The sequence below is a fragment of the Oryx dammah genome, unplaced genomic scaffold, assembly GCF_014754425.2.
Source record: "Oryx dammah isolate SB20612 unplaced genomic scaffold, SCBI_Odam_1.1 HiC_scaffold_16, whole genome shotgun sequence".
NCBI classification, from domain to species: Eukaryota; Metazoa; Chordata; class Mammalia; order Artiodactyla; family Bovidae; genus Oryx; species Oryx dammah.
Genome location: NW_024070200.1, coordinates 24,909,584 through 24,924,996, shown reverse-complemented (window position 1 = coordinate 24,924,996; position 15,413 = coordinate 24,909,584). Strand labels below are relative to the sequence as shown.

The following is a 15,413-nucleotide window of genomic DNA, read 5'->3' as shown; positions in this document are numbered from 1 at the left end:
ACTAGGGAGCTGACTATGGCTCAGATCATGAACTCCTTATTGCAAAATTCAGACTTAAACTGAAAAAAGTGGGGAAAACCACTAGACCATTCAGGTGTGACCTAAATCAAATCCCTTATGATTGTACAGTGGAAGTGAGAAATAGATTTAAGGGACGAGATCTGGGTGCCTGATGAACTATGGATGGAGGTTCGTGACATTGTACAGGAGACAGGGATCAAGACCATCCCCATGGAAAAGAAATGCAAAAAAGCAAAATGGCTGTTTGAGGAGGCCTTACAAATAGCTGTGAAAAGAAGAGAAGCGAAAAGCAAAGGAGGAAAGGAAAGATATAAGCATCTGAATGCAGAGTTCCAAAGAATAGCAAGGAGAGATAAGAAAGCCTTCTTCAGCGATCAATGCAAAGAAATAGAGGATAACAACAGAATGGGAAAGACTAGAGATCTCTTCAAGAAAATTAGAGATACCAAGGGAACATTTCATGCAAAGATGGGCTCGATAAAGGACAGAAATGGTCTGGACCTAACAGAAGCAGAAGATATTAAGAAGAGGTGGCAAGAATACACAGAAGAATTGTACCGAAAAGATCTTCATGACCCAGATAATCACGATAATGTGATCACTCACGTAGAGACATCTTGGAATGTGAAGTCAAGTGGGCCTTAGAAAGCATCACTACAAAGAAAGCTAGTGGAGGTGATGGAATTCCAGTTGAGCTATTTCAAATCCTGAAAGATGATGCTGTGAAAGTGCTGCACTCAATATGCCAGCAAATTTGGAAAACTCAGCAGTGGCCACAGGACTGGAAAAGGTCAGTTTTCATTCCAATCCCAAAGAAAGGCAATGCCAAAGAATGCTCAGACTATCACACAATTGCACACATCTCACATGCTAGTAAAGTAATGCTCAAAATTCTCCAAGCCAGGCTTCAGCAGTACATGAACTGTGAACTTCCAGATGTTCAAGCTGGATTTAGAAAAGGCAAAGGAACCAGAAATCAAATTGCCAACATCTGCTGGATCATCAAAAAAGCAAGAGAGTTCCAGAAAAACATCTATTTCTGCTTTATTGACTATGCCAAAGCCTTTGACTGTGTGGATCACAATAAATGGTGGAAAATTCTGAAAGAGATGGGAATACCAGGCCACCTGACCTGCCTCTTGAGAAATCTGTATCCAGGTCAGGAAACAACAGTTAGAACTGGACATGGAACAACAGACTGGTTCCAAATAGGAAAAGGAGTACGTCAAGGCTGTATATTGTCACCCTGTTTATTTAACTTATATGCAGACTACATCATAAGAAATGCTGGGCTGGAGGAAGCACAGGCTGGAATCAAGATTGCTGGGAGAAATATCAATAACTTCGGGTATGCAGATGACACCACCCCTATGGCAGAAAGTGAAGAACTAAAGAGCCTCTTGATGAAAGTGAAAGAGGAGAGAGAAAAGTTGGCTTAAAGCTCAACATTCAGAAAACTAAGATCATGGCATCCACTCCCATCACTTCATGGCAAATAGATGGGGAAACAGTGGAAACAGTGGCAGACTTGATTTCCCCAAATCACTGCAGATGGTGACTGCAGCCATGAAATTAAAAGACCCTTGCTTCTTGGAAGGAAAGTTATGACCAACCTAGACAGCATATTAAAAGCAGAGACATTACTTTGCCAACAAAGGTCCATCCAGTCAAGGCTATGGTTTTTCCAGTAGTCATGTATGGATGTGAGAGTTGCACTGTAAAGAAAGCTGAGTGCCAAAGAATTGATGCTTTTGAACTGTGGTGTGGGAGAAGACTCTTGAGAGTCCCTTGGACTGCAAGGAGATCCAACCAGTCCATCCCAAAGGAAATCAGTCCTGAGTGTTCATTAGAAGGACTGATGTTGAAGCTGAAACTCCAATACTTTGGCCATCTGATGCAAAGAGCTGACTCATTGGAAAATACCCTGATGATGGGAAAGATTGAGGGCAGGAGGAGAAGGGGACAACAGAGGATGAGATGGTTGGATGGCATCGCTGATTCAATGGAGATGAGTTTGAGTAGACTCCAGGAGTTGGTGATGGACAGGGAGGCCTGGCGTGCTGTGGTCCATGGGGTCGTGCAGAGTTGGACACGACTGAGAGGCTGAACTGAACTGCTGAAGTGATCTCTACATATAGGAGTATGTCTGTAATTTAACAGAATTAGGGCTTCTCTTGTGGCTCAGCTGTTAAATAATTCACCTACAATGCAGGAGACCTGGGTTCAATCCCAGGGTTGGGAAGATCCCCTAGAGGAGGGACAGGCTACCCACTCCAGTATTCTGGCCTGGAGAATTCCATGGACTGTATAGTCCATGGGGTCGCAAAGATTCAGACAAGAGTGAGCAACTTTCACTAATAGAATTATTATAAATAATTCCTGTAACTAGAATTCCTGAATCAAATATTTAGTATTTGTCATTTTGATATTGCCAAATTGCAAATTGTCATCTGACACGACATCCTTTGCCATCTTTCTATTGCATTTTTAAATTTTTTTCTTACTGATTGTGTGCTGCTGCTGCTAAGTCGCTTCAGTCGTGTCCGACTCTGTGCAACCCCATAGATGGCAGCCCACCAAGCTCCCCGTCCCCGGGATTCTCCAGGCAAGAACACTGGAGTGGGTTGCCATTTCCTTCTCCAATGCATGAAAGTGAAAAGTGAAAGTGAAGTCGCTCAGTCATGTCCGACTCTTAGCGAGCCCATGGACTGCAGCTCACCAGGATGGATAGGCAGTGTCAGTACCCTGGCCATGGGATTTTCCAGGCAAGAGTACTGGAGTGGGGTGCCATTACTGATTGTGTAGTGATGACATAAAAATATTCCCTGATTTGTCCTTTGACTTTTGACCCAGCTATGATTGTTTCTGCATGGATACATTTTTTAAAACCTGGTTAATATTTTCAACCTTTTATTTGATGACTGCTATAACTTGTCATACTTTAAAGGTTCTCTTCAGTCATAAATTACAAGAAAATTGTTTTTTTTTTCCTATTTTATGGTTTCATATTTTTCTATTTAAAAATCTGTAACCCATCTGGAATTTATTTGGTAACATTTGAGGTATGGCTCCAATTTTAATTATGTATTTATTGTTATAGCTAACTACCCCGTTGTCCAAACATATTGATAAAAACCCAATGTTTCCAATGATTTAAAATGGGACCTTTTGTTTTGTGTGTTGTCTAGTCGCTAAGTCACATCCAATTCTCTGCTACCCCACGGACTGTAGCCTGCTAGGCTCCTCTATCCATGGAATTTCCCAGGCAAGAATATTAGAGTAGATTGTCATTTCCTTCTCCCAGGGTTTTTCCCAACAGGGATCAAACCCTCATCTCCTGCACTGGCAGATGGATTTTTTACCACTGAGCCATCAAGGGAGCAAAATGGGACCTTTAGCATGTGCTAAATCTCTGTATATATTTGGACCTACTTCTTAATTTTCTATTCTATCTCTTCATTTATGTACCAGTGGCACCCTGGATTGATTGTTTTTAATGTAACTAAAAGCAGTTGTACCTTCAATTTTAAAAAATTTATTTATGTATCTCCTTAAATAACTCTTTCCTTGGGTCAGTGATCCATGAAAACAAGGTTTCCTGTCTGTGTCTTACAACTTTGTTTACTTTCCCTCAGATAGCTCAGGACTAGATTTTTCTTAGTCTTCCAGGAAAAGAAATTTAGCCTCTACAATCTGAGTTCCATAGTCAAATGAATGGCATAAACTTGGGCTGATGAGATGACCATAGGCATATCACGTTTTACTTTTCCAAATCCTGGTGCATAACAGTCACAAGGAACAGGCTCTTTGATTTCTATAGCCACGTTAAAATAAACGTTGTATAATTAATGAATATTTACTATATAGCAAGTTGTTTCAGTTGGGATGCTTTTGGTTTCAAGTCATAGCAACAGACTCAAACCACCTTCCAGAATAAGGAAACTCATGAACTGCGATAGCTAGTTCTCAAAGAGCAGGCGGATGGATAGGCAGTGTTAGTACCCTGGCCGTGTCATTATAAATCCAGGCTCTGACCGTTTTATGTTCCTCCACCCTCAGTCGTTGGCTCCATTCTCAGGCTGATGGAAAAATGTCTTCGGCGTTTCCAAGTATCCTCTCCAGACATGACAACACCTTGAGAAAGAAGAGATAGCATCTCTTTTTGTTCTTTTAGGCAAGAAAACGTTTCCCAGAAGTCTCCCATGTATGACTGGTCAGAATTTGGTGACTTTCCCATTTCCAAATCAATTACTGACAATAGGAATGTGATCACCTTAAGGTCCATCAGACCCATCCCTAGGGTGGGTGAAGGTGAGTTCCCACCAAGGCACATGGCTGCTTGCAAGAAGGTGAACATCTGTGCAAAACCTGGATTCTGGTAGTGACAGGAGTGGGCAACGGAAGCTGATAATGAGTCTGCCCCATGCCCCTCTCTTTTTCTCTCTCCTGACTGGTTCCCTTTGCAAGACATCCAACAATGTCCCCCTTCACATATACTTAGTGTTTAGTCATGTATTAACTGCAAACTACAAAATTCAGTCAGCACTCATGGACCTCATACTGCATGCCCAATACTATGTGAGGAGCTGAGGACTAGAAGAAGACAAGACAGGGATCCCAATCTCAATGATTTAGTGGGAGAGGCAGAAAATTAGTGAATTTCATAGTACAGTGATAAGTGCTCTATGTACATAATCTAAGGGTGCTATGGGAGTTCTAAAGAATGAATAACTTCATAAGGAACTTCCCAGGAAAGCAAATGGAATATTCCAGCTGAGCTTTGAAAGATAAGTAGGTAATCAAGGAAGAAGGACATTCAGGCAGGGAAATTAGCTAGTACCAAGGACCAAGAGGGCACTGACCTGGCATGTTCAGGTCACTACAAGTGTAAGATGGCAGTGAGGTGCTGCTTTAAACAAAGAACGAAGGCATCTGGGGAAGTTTTGGGTCCTGATTAACAACTTGTTTATGCTGTTTAAGAGACATCATCAGTGGATATCATCCCTAAGAAGCTCTGAGAGAGGTTAAAGCTAATCATAGTATTCAAACACAAACAGCATATTATGAATCAACTATAGAGTGGCGCTAGTGGCAAAGAACCCATCTGCCAATGGAGGAGACATAAGAGATGCAGGTTCGATCCCTGGGTGGGGAAGATCTCCTGGAGGAGGGCATGGCTACCACTCCAGTATTCTTGTCTGGAGAATCCCCATGGACAGAGGAGTATGGTGGGCTACAGTCCATGGGGTTGCAAAGAGTCAGACACGACTGAGGCGACTTAGCACACAGCATATTAGAGATGACAGACCACCCCTCAGAGACCCCGAAATCTTCCTCTCACTTCACAATCACTCTTCTTGCAAGTGATATCCATACTAACAATCTTCTTACTTCCATTCAATCCTTAATCCCAACCCTCTGAGGTTAGCGATATGATGGTTATTCCTGCAAAGGTCACCAGTGGCCTCGATAACTATAAAAATATAATAAAACCAACAACAAAATAACTCCTCTTACATCCCACCTTCCAATCACATGACTATTTATAATTCAGATTACATTGATTAATACATTTAGAGACCATAGGCACTGAAAGCATGAATTCTTTCTCCCTTCAATATAAAATTAAAAGCATTCCTAAATCATAATCTTTTCCATAGGGACTTCATTTTTATCATATTCCATCCAAAAAAATTCCCTTTCTCTGTATATCTGCTTTATTGCTTAAACACATGCCCACCAGTTGAGTAATCCAGCAATAAACATACTCAGACCTTGTTTGTAGTAGGTAAATGGTGTTCCCCCACCAAAAGATATATTCACCTAGGACCTCGGAATACAATCTTATTTGGAAGAAGAGTTTTTGTAGATGTAATGATTCTTAGAGATGGAAATACCAGACCACCTTACCTGTATCCTGAGAAACCCGTACTCAGGACAAGAAGCAACAGTTAGAACAGGCCATGGAACAATGGACTGGTTCTAACTTGGGAAAAGATTACATCAAGGCTGAATATTGTCACCCTGCTTATTTAACTTATTTGCAGAGTACGTCATGCAAAATCCTGGGCTGGATGAAGCACTATCTGGAATCAAGATTGCCTGGAGAAATATCAATAACCTCAGATACATAAATGTTAGCATCCTAGTAGCAGAAAGCAAAGAGGAACTAAAGGGCCTCTTGATGAAGGTGAAAGAGGAGAGTGGAAAAACCTGGCTTAAAACTCAACTTAAAAATCAAAGAGCCTGTTCCTTGTGACTGAGTTTTAAGTCAACTAAGATCATAGCAACCAGTCCCATCACTTCAGAATAGAATACAATAGAATGGGCAAAAGTGGAAACAGTGACAGATTTTTCTTTTCTTGGGCTCCAAAATCACTGTGGCCGGTAACAGCAGCCACAAAATTAAAAGACACTTGCTCCTTGGAAGAAAAGCTATGACAAACCTAGACAGCATATTAAAAAGCAGAGACATCACTTTTCCAACAAAGGTCCATATAGTTAAAGCTATGGCTTTTCCAGTAGTCATGTATAGATGTGAGTTGGACCATCAAAGGCTGAGAACTGAATAACTGATCCTTTAAACTATGGTGCTGGAGAAGACTCTTGAGAGTCCCTTGGACAGCAAGGAGATCAAGCCAGTGAATCCTAAAGGAAATCAACCCTGAACATTCATTGGAAGGACTGATGCTGAAGCTCTAATATTTTGGCCACATGATGAGAAGAGCCAACTCACTGGAAAAGACCCTGATGCTGGGAAAAACTGAGGACAGGAGGAGAAGGGGTGACAGAGGATAAGATGGTTGGATGGCATCACCAACTCAGTGGACATGAGTTTGAGCAAACTCTGGGAGACAGTGAAGGACAGAGAAGCCTGGTGTGATGCAGTTCATGGGGTCTCAAAGAGTCAGACACGACTTAGCTACTGAACAACAATAAGATGTAATGAAGGTAAAGATCTCTAGATGAAATGATTCTCAATTAGTGTAGGCCCTAAATCAAACTGATGAGCTTCCTTGTAAGAGATAAAAACAGAGAATCACAGAAACACGTGGGGAGAACACCAGATGAAAATTAAGACAGAGATTGGAGCAATGCTTCTACAAGTCAAGGAAGACCAAGAATTATTGAAACCCACAAAGCTGGGGGAGAACATGGAAACAGCTTCTTCCTCCGAGCCTCCAGAAGGCACCAACCCTGCTTGATGGGGACTTCTAGCCTCCAGAACTGTGAGTGAACACATCTCTGTTGCTTTAAGTCATCCAGTTACAATAATTTGCTATGGCAGTCCTAGGCAACCAATACATTATTGTGTAATGTTTTGAATTAAATTCAGGAAATTTTTTATTATAAGACAACAAAACTCACTTCAGTTAGCTCAGGAAGTGAGGAATTTATTTTTAAGAACTGCAATCTCACAGGACACAAAGATGAGAAATCAAGCCTCCTGGTTTTGGATGTGGAAACCAGGGCTGGAACGAAAAGTGATTCTCCATCTCCCAGAGACATCTAATAAGCTCTCTCATGTTGCTCCCTTTGTGAGTCATCCCATGCTGTCCCCTGGCTGGCTTACTTTGCTTTATCACTCTCTGGATATGTGTGGTTTATTAAGGTGTCTTCAGCCCCAAGTCTCTGTAAATTTCAGCTTTGTTCCCTATATCTGACTTTGTCTCTCCAGCAACCTAATTACAAATTGTCAAGTAAGGAACTGGGTTGGCTCAGCTTAGTTGTTAGTTGACCCTGACAAACCATCAGGCGCCCATCTCTGGCCTACTTGCAGCATGAGGGCTGTGCCTCCCAGGCTCTGGGCAAGAACTCCCCCTGCAGAGGTCACAGGCGTGCCCTCTTGGTACAATCTTGCTTCTTTGTACCAGAGAAGCTTGGCCTCTCTGGTACAATCTGGTCGTTTTTCTGCCTCCTTCACTAGACTGAAAACCCCTCAAGGACAAGAATGTAGGTCTCAGTGCCTGAGACATGGTAGATATTCAAGATGAGTTTATTAAACACAAAGGAATTAGTTGAGCTTTGTAGAATCGTATCTATTCAATAGACCAAAAAAAGTAAATGTTTATGCCACTTTCTCTGTTCACTGTTTATGTCACTTTCCTGACAAAGTGGTCATTTTAAAGCTGACTTCCTTCCCTTAGGTCATTCTTGGAAATAGTAGAGAGATTATCTCTGTTTATTTCATAAAATGACACTCACAAAGCCACACAACCTCATCAGGTCCCTGATGAGTGGATATAAGGTAAACAGTTGTCTGACCTCTTTCTCTATTGGTGTCCAAACTCCCTAGTCTTTTGGCCCGTGCTATGATCCTTCTTAACAGAGAGCTCAGGCAAACAGGTTGTTTGAGTTAATCTTTGCCTCTTTCCTTTTCTTTTCTTCCCTTTCAAAAAATGGATTTTCCCCTCCAGAGAAGATCTCTTTCCCCAACTTTTTTTCTTGAAGTATAGTTGATTTACAATGTTGAATTCTGTTGCATACAGCAAAGTGATTCAGTTCTACGTGTGTGTATATATATATATACACGTATAGAAACACAGAGAGAGAGATCTTATTTTAACAAAACAATCTGATGGAACATTCAGAATTTTTTCCTTTGCTTTGGCTACCACTAGTTTGTTGAGACCCTTTCCTAATAGCCTCTCCCTTGGGTCTAACCTTCTCTAAATATACAGTGCTGTGCCAGGGCCTGGCGAAGATAAGAAATAACAAAAGGTCCAGAAGACGTAAGCTCAGTCACTGCAGAGTTCATGCAGTGAGGAGCACCCAGCTAGGCCAACACTGAGAGGGCCCAGCAATCTTCAGGGCCTCATCTGCATGAGATTTGCAAATTGAAAGGATGCTGGTCAGGAACCCATTCTTCTCAGGCTGGTGGGGAAAATCTGATCATTGTTGTGCTAATCAGGTGGACAGCCTCAGCTTAGGCGGGGAGGAGGGAGAAAGGTTAATTCCCAAAACCATTCCCTTTGTCCAAGCCCAGCAGCCAGCAGCCCTCCTGGCTCATCTGAAGGACCCCCCAAATTGTCATTAAAGCTGACCCAAAGGAGAAATATTGGAAAGGGAACATATGTAGGAATCTTTTAAAACCCCGCAAGACCTTCACACCATGATTTCTTCTGTGATGAATTACAAGTACCGAACTTGTCCCTAAATTTCTAACTTTAAATATCAATACATATCATCTCTTCTATGTATGTACCAGCAAAAGGTAGCCATGGGTAGTGTCAAAGAGCTGTGTAGATGGCAGACTCCACACACAAGGCATTATGGCAGCACACACACACCCCACACACAAGGCATTATGGCAACACACACACACACCTTGTCCAGAGAGATAAATGGCCCAGTTATCCTGCAACCATCACCCAGTTCCCAGCTGGCCAGATTTCCAGACAGCCAAAGCTGAGGGAGGCTGGTGTCCCCAGGATGGGGATAACTGCCAGGGTCCCCATCAGGTAACCAGTAACTGTGAATGAGTGTTTCTTATGAATGAATGGGACCACTGGGCAGTTTGACCAACATTAAAACAAAGCATTGCATCTGGAGTCTTGAACATCCACAGAAAGGGCCTGAACCAGAAGAAGCTAACATCGAACATGGGACCTCTCCTCCCTGGAAAACTACCCTTCCACCCCAGCCATCCCTTTCCCAATTCTCCCCTCACCCTGGTGAAAGATCCCAGGCGGTGTCCTACCCACCCAGCTCACTTCCCATTCACTCATTCAACAAACATTAACAGGCACCTACTGTGTGTCAGCCAGTGTGCCAGGCCCTGGAAAGACAGGGAGGCCAGACACAGCCTGCTTGCCAGCCCTGGTGGGGACAGGGAGGCAGCCATTCCCCTGCTCCTCTCATCCCAGGCAGGCACCATGCCAGGCCAGCTCTTCAGAGAACCACGGCTTCTCCATTTCTTCTTCCTGACGCCTCACCTCGTGCAGGAGCAGTGGCTCAGAAAATCTTTCTTTTCACTCGCATTATAGGATTTTTTTTAAAGCAGCAGTAGCCTTACCTTCCAAGAAGCCTGTGGCTTAGGCTAATATTTACATGTATTTGCATTTCCTTTGTACACATGGATGGGGAAAGAAAGGGTGGGAGAGGGAATTTGGCTGGGAACGAAAATTCGCCCTGAGCCAATCCTCAAAGTGCTATTGCAATTGCCAATTTAAAATCAAGATGCAACTTGTTTAGCTAAAATGCAGATAATTTCCATCACTCACACTCTGACTCTTCATCCCCTGCAAACTTGCAGCTCCCTAGCTGGCCTGTGCATCACTCCCAGACATATATGAGGGGGCTATATTTGGTTTTACTCTTAGATACACTGGAAATTTTCTAATTCTGCAGGTTTGGGTCATTTTCAGAGAGCTCTGTGGGCACCCTCTGGTGGCTGACTGAAAATTTTACCTGCAAAAATTGCAGTGGAACTGAGATGGCTTTATTTGGCAGTCGGGCTTTGCGGTTGGACGGTAAACATTCTAAGTTTATTTGTTGTACTTTGTACCACCTCTTTGCCACACGATGCACGGCTGGAACCATGGCTCTGTGGCCTGTCAAAAGGATTGGCACCTTATAGAAAGGGCAGGGCTAAGGCATGGGGCCTACCTGTGGGGCAGTTTTTTTTCAGGACAGCCCGAGTGAGGAGGGTGAGGGTAGCCCTTCCTTGGGCTCTCAGAGGACTCACCCAGGAGGAGAAGCCGCTGCAGGCCAGGCTTGAAGGGCTTTCTTCTCAGACTTCCTGCTTCGCTGCTGCTCCTAGGAGCAGCCATTCCTGAGACTCATCCTGATCTGCGGGAAAGAGCACCAATGGGAGAGCAGAGGAGAGGCAGGAAGAAAAACTCTCTCCACCTGAGGATGCCGCCCAGGCCCTACAATCAGAGAATCTGAAGAGCACAGCTGCTCTGTCAACACAGTAAATACCTACACCTGATTTTCCTTGGCTCTTTCGCCAGGGATTTTATTAGTCTCAGGATACCCCTTCAAAGTCAGCTCAGGTGGCCTTTATTTTGCAAAGGGCGAAGAACTAATGTGATGTCACCCAACCTACTGGGGGCGGAGGAGATTCAAGACTGGAGTTTTCTTACCTGCCCATTGATGCTGGGGAATATTTTACCTGCAGCCCCTGTGGTCTCAGTCTCCCCCACCCTGCACTCTATCAGAGCAAATGACTCTTGACCAGCAAATCATGATGAGACCTCTAAAGGGCAAGGTCTTAAGGAAGGGTACGCTTGAGGGTCAGGAGAGTAGCCATGTCACAAGTGGGTTCCAGAAGCTGGCAAGAGAACCCAGTGCTCAGATTCCAGGTTCCCTCCATAGGCTTCGTTTGGCCCAAACACTACCATTTACCTGGAAACAAAGAGGCGCTGTCTACTGGGAGCAGCCTTCTTTATTGCTACCATTTTTCATTTGCTTTCTTCCACAACCAGGCCCCAGGGCAGAAGGGAAGGCTGGTGAGCCATCAGTCACCCCACACTGATGGGGGCAGCCCCATTCTGCCCCGCCGGGTCTGAGAGCACCACTGGAGCAGACAGTATCTTTGGTGGGCAGCCCAGAAGCTAAGATGTGACTGGAGCAGAGCAAGAAAAAAAACTTTAAAAACCAGTGTGACCACACCTGTGGGAACAGACAGTTCAACTACGTTCAGAGCCATTAGCCTGGAGGCGGGGCAGTCTGGGAGCTCCTGTTGAATGTGAGCTGAGCTCATGGGTTTCTCCCTCTAGCCTGTGCTTCCAGCAGAATGCAAATACTATGGCAAGGTTGCTATGTGCCAAGCCCGCGGGATGGAGTGGACAGCGTGCTCACTGCAGCTAAAGGTGCAGTGCAGCCACCACCTACCCTAAACCCTTCACGCAGAAGAACTCATCGGCCCTGGTGACAACCAAATGAAGGAGGGACTGCTATTCCTCCAGAAAACAAGACACTGAGACAGAGAAACTAAATAACTTGCCCACATCATGCGTATCATCCATGGAGTCAGGATTCAAGCCCTGGCCATGTGGTTTCAGAGCTGGTGCTTTTAACCACTTCACCCTGTGGCTTCCTTCAGTACATGCTAACAGCTCATTTATCCTCCACAAAAGCTGCACATAGTGTATGATAGCAGTCCCATTTTACTGTTGAGGAAACGGAGTCATAAGTAAGTAAAGTGTTAGTCGCTCAGTTGTGCCCGACTCTTCGCAACCCCATGGACTGCAGCCCACCAGGCTCCTCTGTCCATGAGATTTTCCAGGCAAGGATACTGGAGTGGGTTGCCATTTCCTTCTCCAGAGGATCTTCCCAACCCAGGGATTGAACCCGGGTCTCCTGCACTGCATGCAGATTCTTTTACCAACTGATCTACAAGGGAAGCCCTTGTAGAATCATAGAGGAGTTAAATAAGGTTACACAGCTAGCAAGAGGCAGAACCTGAATTCGCATCCAGGCAGCTAGACTCCTGAATCCCAGCTCTACTTGTCACACTACCACCTGTCTCCCAGGGAAGTGTTTCAAAGCTCCCACTCATTAGGTGTTGCAAAATCTCTGCTAGACATTGGTGAGCATCCCTCTGGCTTTGTGGCTAGCTGCAGAGCCCAGAGAGTGGCCCTCCTGACCTCCAGAGCTGATGTGGAGAGGGCCCTAGCTCTGGGCACTGCTCCAAGGATCTCTTCCAGGAGCTTGGGGTTCACTGCCACTTCTGACTAGCAGAGTAACATGAGTCTTGACTCTGCCCAGGTAGCCTGGGTCTGTCTATCTGGGGCTTCAGACCTGGGCTGGTGTCCCTCTCTCCCTTGGCCAGATTATTCTGATTACCCTGGAAGCACAAATGTTTAGTATATGAGACATAAAGACAGAGCCAGTTCCTTCACTGAGCATCAGGCTCCCCAGGGCTCTGCTTAGACAGTCACTCAGGAAACTGGGGAGGGGGGCTCAACCCCAGAGCTGCTCTGAGGGGGCAACATCCATAGGGTGTTACTGCACCTTCCATTTGCATTAATATTGATTAAATCAAACATTTAGCTATTTGATTAAGAAATGTCTCAGACAGATTTTCCTCCTTCCTCACTTACTGATCACATACCTGGCCATCTTCCAAAAGAGATCTGGTCTTTGTCTTTTAAGATTTGTATTCCGGCGGGTTGAGTTTTATCGAATGGGATCAACACCATGACACCAACGTTAAATTGCCTGGTGCCTGTGCTGGCTGTTTCCCATCTGTCCCTCCAGATCTCACTTCACACTTTGTGCCCCAGGGAACTGACCTACAGGGGGCCATCAACAGGTTCCTGTTCTTCTGGCTTTTGTTGAGTCCACCCAGTGGTCACTGGCAGTAAATAAGTAGGCAGGAGATGAGAGAAGTCAGCAGGGTTGTCTCCCTGGCTCCCTTCCTGCCAGGCTACCGTGGGTTATCTGTGTCCCTCTACTGAGGCCACAACTCATATAGCCCAGTAACCACTGATAGTTATAAACTACCCCCTGACACTTAATAGCTTAGCTCTGTGGGCAACTCATCTCTGTCCCACATGGCATAAGCCAGAGCAGCATGCCTAGGGTTGGAGAACCCACTTCCAAGATGGCTAACAAGTTGGGCGAGCTTAGTCAGGGCTGTTAGCAGAATTAACAGTTTCCCAGGTGGGCCTCCACTTGGGGTTGTTAAACTTGCTCCGAGCAAGTGCCTGTGTTCCAAGAGCAAGTGTCCAAGGGAAAGGAAATGGAAGCTTCTAGTCTTTAAGACCTGGGCCTGGAAACAGCTATACAAACTTCTGCCAGGTTCTACTGGTCAAAGCAGTTGCAGAGGCCCCTCTGATTCAAGGTGAAAGACCACAGACCCCACTCTTGATGAAAGGAGTATCAGAGAATGTTATCCGTCTTTAACCCACCACATTCTGTAAGTGCCCCTCCTATGGCTACCCCCTCCCAGATCCACAGCCAGTTCCCTCCCTTTCTCCATGAGGGTGTGGAGCAGCTAGCTCCCCATTAATGTCCATCCCAGGGTTCTACAGTATCCCTGGTTTGATTTCCCTAAACTCTGATCACACATTTCTAACAGTCTCCTAATCAAACTCCTCCTCAAAACATCCAGTTGCAGTGTACCCAGGTATTTGGTGGACCCTGGCAACATTCCTCTGCAAAGTTCCTACTTGCCCCCCACAGGAATATAAACCACCTCCTCAAGACCTTTCCTGCAAACTCCCACTAGCCCCCAAACTCCCCACACTCCAGTCTGCTTCCTGCTTTACCCAGTGCTTTCCTTCTGCCCTGGGAGACCTCTGCTCAGTCATTAACTGCACAGACTTATCAAAATAATTACTGCCTTCCTGCTTCCAGGGTGCTCCTGGCTTCCTATCCACCTCACCCAGAAAAATGTTAGCACTTTTATAGAACTCTATAGTCAAATCTAAATCCAAAGAGAAATCACTAAAGATAGAGATTTGTGACCCTCCAGTTAAGCCAATAAAGGACTCCTTCTGGTCAAGCTAGGCTTTCAGATCCCCTCAAACCACTCTGGCAACCTCCAAACCTTCCTGCTTTCAGCCTCCCCTAGACGTTTACCTTGACCTAGGGTCTCCATGCAGAGCTGGAAGATCTATTTTCCTTTCTTTGACTTTTTCATGATGACTCTCACGCTTTCAGTATGGGAACTATAACTGATAAATTCAGAGCCAGGGCAAAAGGGCATATTTATTGCTCCAATGCCTCATTTCATTCAAAGACAAGTATATTTCCAGCAATTGAGAAGGAACAAAGGTTATATTTCTATGACACTGTAAAAGATAGCATTTTGTGGATTCTTATCTGGAACTCTGATAGTTATGGTATCTGTCATGTACTTAATCAGCAGAGCCAAGAAAAACAGTGCTAAGCTATTCCTAAAGCACTTTCTCATCTTCTATTACTTCTAGAATGTCTTTTCAATAATTAATTCATTGACAAAATATTTTTTGAATACTTGCTATATGTGGCAGTACTGGGAACAATGATGAATAAAAAATGGACGAGAAGACACATGACTCAAAGAATTCCACAAATAAATCTAAGATAACACACTGCAATACCGGTTTCCTTGTAATATGAGGGTGTAGAGCAGGGAGATAGTGATAATCAGTGAGGTCAGAGATAGGTATCTGTCAGCCTTAAGTTCCACCGATGCTCTTGCCCTCTACCAAACTCAGCACTGCCCAGGGGATAAGGTGAAACCGCTAAAACGAAACTGCTAGCCCTGCTGCTGGTAGCCCTGAGCTGCTGAGTGTTTAAGACCTCCACCTACAGCAGCCCTGTCAGGCCCCTAGTCCAACACACCCGCCCTTTGAGATATCAGGAACCCCAGGCACCACTCCCGTCAGTGGCAGGCATAAGGAGTCCGTCTTGGTAAGAGGCTTCTTCTGAAGCACAGTGAAAGTTGCACCTTGTCC

The 15,413-nt window shown here is 44.7% G+C and overlaps 1 long non-coding RNA gene across 1 annotated transcript in view; it reads right to left on the bottom strand.

Moving 5' to 3' along the window:
- Nucleotides 1-3,371: 3,371 nt before the first annotated feature.
- Nucleotides 3,372-15,413, bottom strand: part of LOC120875101 — a 271,110-nt gene continuing 259,068 nt past the window's right edge. Inside the window, exon 3 of the long non-coding RNA XR_005723813.1 lies at nucleotides 3,372-4,155. This is a non-coding gene — a long non-coding RNA (uncharacterized LOC120875101). The remainder of the gene's footprint in view (nucleotides 4,156-15,413) is intronic.